Below are 7,053 nucleotides of genomic sequence, written 5' to 3' on the forward strand. Positions count from 1 at the left end.
AAATTTCAAGCTTTGTCTGCAAGTTCATGGCCTTATCAACATTTAAATAACATCATTCCAACTGCTGCAAAGATGCTGTCTTTATAAATATATTCAGGAAATGCATTGAACAGTAGATAAAAACGAAGATATCAAATCTCAGCCTACCTGTCTTTCTGTCTGCCTATCTGTTGATGTGCCCATCAGTCTATTCACTACCTATTCTTCCATCTACCCACTCACATGCTTATTCATCTACTCCAGCCAAGCGAAGACAGTATGGGTCGAGAGAATCATGACCAAGATTAAGCTCACAGGCTGGTAAGCTAGGAGACACAGTTTCTGAACAGTACTTGGAAACAAACACAAACTACTTAGCTGACTATTTGATTATTCCAACTTTTGCTTATAATCCTCTATGCTATGACTTAGTATCCAGAGATTGGAATGTTCTGGGCTTTATAGCACTTATATCCTATACTTTCAAGGTAGGAACCATGGTTCCTTACAGTGAAATTTCAGTTCATCTGTAAGGTTCTCTAAACCCAACTGGTAACAATTAAAGTTTTAAAAAAATTTTTTCTGGCTTAATTTTAACAATGTATTTGATTTAATCCAGTATGCCTAAGATATTATTTCAGTGTATGATCAATATAAAAATCACAAAGGAAAGTTTTATGTTTTTTTCATATTTAGTCTTCAAATTCTGTTGTGTATTTTGTCCTTATGATGCATTTCAATCTGATTAGTGCAACTCAAGTATTACCACTAGTGGCTGCTGGCTGCCATGTTTAACAGCATGAGCTGTAGAAAATAGAATGTGAACTAGGGTGTAGATGTACGACAGGTGAATGCATCAGACAATCGATCTGGCAAATACATTACAAGGTTTAGATGTAGTTCCCTAGTTAATAGTTATCCTACATTATTTTAGCATTAATGATATCTTTGTATGGAAGTATAAAATTTATTAAATGGCAGCGTATGAATAAAGACCTCAAATTCTTTCCATTCTTCCCCTCTTTCCAACTCAGCTGCCTTTCACATGCTGAACATGGCGTTCTGCTCTAATTCTTGCTAGGTCTCGAGTTGATTGTTTCAGCTCTAAAAGCAACATGGTACTCATATTACTTTATACATGTTTTCAGTATAAAGGAATAGAGAATTAGGCAGTGGCTTCTTGCTGTGGATCTTGTCTGTTATTAAAGGGGCAAGGGTGGAAATTTCTGATGATGTTGCACAAGATTTGTCTTATTAGCAGGAATTTCATTTCAGACCTACTTATTGATTGGAGGGAAATCTGAAAGTGTTCAGTTGGGCACAGGGATTGGGAATGGTTCTGGGGCAGCATCCAACCATTTGAAGCAGGCACAATGTTGGCAGAAAGACAAATCAAGAACCTGACTTATTCAAAAATCAATTGACTGTGGTCTGAGAGATAAGAGTAAAAGAAGCTTTCCCAAGCGATAGGACTAATGTGGGAAACAGATTGTCCAGTAATGATATTTTCTTTCTCTCTTTCTTGCATGGACAATAAAGTTCTACAAAACGTGTTTAAATACGGGAGTGAGGAACGAGAGTAGGCCACCCTTTTCGTCAAGATGGCGCCGAAAGCGAAGAAGGAAGCTCCTGCCCCTCCCAAAGCCGAAGCTAAAGCGAAGGCCTTGAAAGCCAAGAAGGCAGTGCTGAAAGGCGTCCACAGCCACAAAAAGAAGAAGATCCACACATCGCCCACCTTTCGGCCTCCCAAGACCCTGCGGCTACGAAGGCAGCCTAAATACCCCCGGAAGAGCGCGCCCAGGAGGAACAAGCTTGACCACTATGCCATCATCAAATTCCCCCTGACCACCGAGTCAGCCATGAAGAAGATAGAAGACAACAACACACTTGTGTTCATTGTGGGCGTCAAGGCCAACAAGCACCAGATCAAACAGGCTGTGAAGAAACTCTATGACATCGATGTGGCCAAAGTCAACACCCTCATAAGGCCCGACAGAGAGAAGAAGGCGTATGTTCAGTTGGCTCCTGATTATGATGCTCTGGATGTTGCCAACAAGATTGGAATCATCTAAACTGAGCCCAGCCGGCTAATTCTAAATATACACTTTTTCACCATAAAAAAATAAATAAATAAATAAATAAATAAATAAATAAATAAATAAATAAATAAATAAATAAATACGGGAGTGACAATAAAACATTTTAGACCATGAGAGATGTATGGTTTGAGCTTAATCAATGCTTTGTCCACTGAAGACTCAAACTATATGCAATGCTGCCCTGAACACCCCAAACAAAAAGAACATCTACATAGTGTAGCCTAAACTATATATTGAATCATACCAGGGAAACTTCACAATGACTGAAAAGGGCAATAGAAGTAAAGCAAGCTAGATCTTTGAGACTAGAGATATTCTAGCCCAATAAATTGAAGAATCCTGTTCTTGAGGGTGGCTTGTTCTCAGGATGCAGTGACTTCATAGTTGAAAGAATGGATTTGCTTGAGTTCTAAAGAGGGTTGTACCCTCGGGGAGTACACATGGATCCATGGAAACATTAAATTTTTGGATTTTGTTAAAATCAAGCAACTGAAATTAGTACCATAAAGATAAAACCTAGTGAAACTGAGATACCACCTCTGAAATTTTGTATCTCAGTTTTAAATTGAATAACTCTTAGCTCTCAAGATCAGCCACAAGAGAAAAGTCATAAAGGCAAAGCCAATGGCCATTTCTATGGTCCTGTACTCTCTATATAGGTGGACAAAAGATGAGATTAATTATTCTATAATCATTACAGTTTCCTCGGGCCCATTGCTCTTTGACCTTACAGCTGATTTTCCCTGGACAGCTTAATACTCTACAATTTTATAATTGAATTTCCTACATTGCTTTTATTTAAGGTCAGCTACCCATAGATATAATCAGCTGATTAAGAAACCTGCAGCTACAGAGTTAAATGCATCATGCGTTCTCTTCTAATAGGATGGGTTTAGATAGTTCTAAGAAATGTTTTTTAAACTGTCACTTAATCCTTTGTATCTAATAAGTTCTTCTACAAGATCATCATGATTATCCCTGATATTGTGTAATTTATCTTAGAAAATCTTCGTCCACGGTATAAATGCTGTCATCAATAAAACTAGGAGAAGTTCATGTTTCTCTTCATTCAAAATAACGACATGCTGCCTTAGGATGCAAATTCAACTCTAAAACATTCATTTCCAGCCTGTCCTTAAATAGAGAAAAAAAAAAAAAACTCAAGTCTCAATGTTTACTTATCCCATTCATATTAACTGATTAAGATCAATTACTTTTGGATAGTGTTTAGTCTAAAGAGCTAGTACAGTGTGAAATTTAGAAAAAAAATCAGAATTATTTTTTAATTGATTTTAGGTGAGTTTTGTCTTTTTTTTTTTCAGTCATGAGCACTAAACCCAAAGCCTTGGACTTTCTAGGCAGTCATTCTACCAGTGACCAAAATTCCAAGTTCAGGGCTATGCTGTTTTTGACACATGGAGGTATTTAGCAGTGTCAGGGTAATAACCAACTAGGAAATATTACAATGTAGTAGTGCTTCCAGGCAATGATTTAACTTATTTTATATATTAGAAGAAATATTACAAATGACATTTTTTCATACATATCTTTACAAAAAGATGAGCACCATCTTTTCCATAATACTTCTCCCAAATTAATACATTCCCTTTCTTGCTATTGGATCCAGGACCTAGGATAAAATTCTCATGAATGACATGTGGGTCCAGCATTCACAAAATGCTTCTGAGCTGGTCTAAGGACTTCAGTTTTGGATTATGACTAAAAGTAGGCTCTAACAAAGGGCTGAAATGGAATTTGAGCTTGGAAGGCAATGACTTCCAAGAAAATAGATTCCTCCTGTTTTTTTTTCTCTTTTTCATTTTCCAATGCATTATTATTAAAACTTAATTTTGTCTTTTCAATCAAACCTAATATGTAGTATATAGTATATTTTGTTTGATTTTATTCTTTCTGTTTATGTCCATGAATCATGACACAGACACACAGGGTAGGGGGAGCACACACAAAGAACTTCTTTTCACCCTGGCTTTTCATATCCAGGATAACAGAGAAGTTTGACAGAGAAGGCACCTTCTTCTTCTTCTTCTTTTTTTTTTTTTTTTTTTTTTTTTGATTTTCGAGACAGGGTTTCTCCATAGCTTTTTGGTTCCTGTCCTGGAATTAGCTCTTGTAGTCCAGGCTGGCCTCGAACTCCCAGAGATCAGCCTGCCTCTGCCTCCCGAGTGCTGGGATTAAAGGCTTGCGCCACCACCGCCCGGCTAGAGAAGGCACCTTCTTAATCTCTGCCCCAAGGCTGAGTACCAGTCAAAGTAGCTGAAGTTCTGCCCAGGACAGCCTAGTGCCAGCGAACTTCCAGCAGCAGAAGAACATCTGCACTTGACTTCTCCAACCTACAGATGTAAGAACACAATTCTCCAACCCGGATACCCTTGACCTCAGCTTCCTTGATTAGTCCCAGTTTGCAAAGCAAAAATTGCTTCACTAAAAAAAAAAAAAAAAAAAAAAAATTGCTTCACTCCTGTTGTGTCAAATCATCTTCTTACTTCCCAGGCTGCAACTAATATCTGCTAAGGATACAACTCGCGATTAACCAGACAAGAGTTGCCAGCAAGGTTTGCCTGAACAGGTTTTAGAGAAATCCGGCTTTTCTTCACATTAATGAAATGAAGAACTCAACAAAAAAGGAGTTTTACTTTTCTTCTTTCCACATAGTAATATCAGAATATTTGGAGGAAATAATTTTGTTCCTGTTCTCTATTATGTTCATAGCATCAAACACTTACTTGTTTTAATCAGTTACTAATTCAGTTACTGAATGGAGTGAGTTTTGTTGTTATTTTTATGACATTTAGTGTTTGCTTTTTAGATAGGGTCTCATTCTATAACCCAAAGTATCCTAGAACTCATTATGTGGTGCTGTCTGGCCTTAGACTCGAGGCAATCTTCTTCCTGAACTTATAAGTACGGGATTTACAGTCATGAAATGCTATAGCCAACTCTAAACGTCACAGAACAAAATACACAGCTACTGAGTGCAAGGTTCTGAAGCCCTGGTCCTCTGTATTTACACAAAGGAATTAAAAATTATCCTGGTTTAATACGGTGCTGGTAATAGGTTTTCTTCTAAGATTTATGAACACACTAGCTATGGGTAGAAGGTCAGATTTGCAGTACCAGTCATAACTTCTCTCTTGCTTAAATCCAATTAGAGAGCTGGTAGTTACTGCAAAGATATGGATACCACTACTGCAGCCCTTACCATTATCATAACTATGTTAGTTGAAATCGTAATTCATAGACTTACAGTTAGGTAGGACTATCGGTTGCTTCCTTCCCTTGAATGCGTGAAGAGCTCCTTCTGATGCTACTAAAGCTATTTGTCAGAGAGGACACTTTCAAGTTGCCCCACACTGCGCCCCCATGTTTGCGCTCTGTGCGCTGGCACCCAGTTCCCGAGTTTCGGGCAAGGGGCTGGAGGTTAAAATACACAGACACACAGAGACAGAGAGACAACGACACGGACCATCCTTGAATTCCCCAAGAATGCCCCCTTTATTGTGTTCAGGGGCAGATTATATAGAGATAGCCACACCCCAGCCAAACCACCAGAAACCACTCTCCTGCCATCAGGAACTCCTGAAAGTCTCGTGCTCAGAGCAGCTGTAGGCACTCAGATCAGGGGATTACAAGAAATTCAGGATCTGGGGTCTCACTGCTCTCAACACAAGTCAGATTCAGCTGGGATTCTGTGTATCTTGTGTCTGACATATATGATGTCTTTAGCAATGGGGATTTATCTTCAACCTCTAGAAGGTATTTAAAGGCAACAAACAGCAATAGCCCATATTACTTTAAGAATACCTTCTATTTTTCTTTTTTTTTTAATTTTTATTGAGCTCTACATTTTTCTCTGTTCCCCTCCCATGCTCTCCCCTCCCCTCCCCTTTAGCCCTCTACCAAGGTCCCCACGCTCCCAATTTACTCAGGATATCTTGTCTTTTCTACTTCCCATGTAGATTAGATTTATGTATATCTCTCTTAATGTCCTCATTGTTGTCTAAGTTCTCTGGGATTGTGATTTGTGGGCTGGTTTTCTTTGCTTTATGTTTAAAAACCACCTACAAGTGAATACATGTGATAATTGTCTTTCTGTGTCTGGGTTGCCTCACTCAGTAATACCACTTTTGGGTATATGTCCAAAGGATGCTCAACCATGCCACAAGAACATGTGCTCAACTATATTCATAGCAGCATTGTTTGTCATAACCAAAACATGGAGACAACCTAAATGCCCCTCGATCAAAGAATGGATAAAGAAAATGTGGTATATTTACACAACGCAGTACTACACAGCAGAAAAAATAATGATATCTTGAATTTTGCAGGAAAATGGATGGAGCTAGAAAACATTATTTTGAGTGGGGTAACCAACTTTTCTAATCAGGAGGTTTCTCATGTCTGGTATTGTGGTTTTTATTTGTTAGAGAGTTTAAGACTCTTTCAGGAATCATTGTTACCCTAGGCTGTAAAATGTCATTTAAACTCATTATGTATTTGTATAATATAGACTTGTATATATGTAATCTTAGATAAATAAATATCAATATGATTTCTTGTGACTATTTAAGACATCCTTAGTGTTAATTCACCCTCCTTTATCACTCTACTTTGATACTGACGTTTTTTCTTTCCTACTTAAATAAAGCCCCTCCCACATTTAAATTTAGCAAAAAACAAAAATAAACAGTTCACTAAAGTGGGTCCAAACTTGAGTCTTCTGATTTCTGAGCAATCAAGTTTTGCATAAACTTCCTATGTTCCTGGCTTCCTAGTATACCGCTACCACTTAGTTAGCATTCAATAATGCTATGTAGATTATTAGTTGGCTTAATGCAAATAACAAACAGATTTTATTCCACTTTAGGCAACCTGCTAATGAATTTCCCAGATGTGGTTCATTAGAGCAGAAAAGACACTGCAGTTTTGACAATGCCGGCAGAAGAGATCAAGTGGT

General features: G+C 38.0%; 1 pseudogene; it reads left to right on the top strand.

Moving 5' to 3' along the window:
* The first annotated feature begins 1,555 nt into the window (after positions 1 to 1,555).
* Positions 1,556 to 2,096, top strand: LOC142835687 (large ribosomal subunit protein uL23 pseudogene; annotated as a pseudogene).
* The last annotated feature ends 4,957 nt before the right edge of the window (positions 2,097 to 7,053 follow it).

The sequence above is a fragment of the Microtus pennsylvanicus genome, chromosome 15 (genome assembly GCF_037038515.1).
Source record: "Microtus pennsylvanicus isolate mMicPen1 chromosome 15, mMicPen1.hap1, whole genome shotgun sequence".
Classification (NCBI taxonomy): domain Eukaryota; kingdom Metazoa; phylum Chordata; class Mammalia; order Rodentia; family Cricetidae; genus Microtus; species Microtus pennsylvanicus.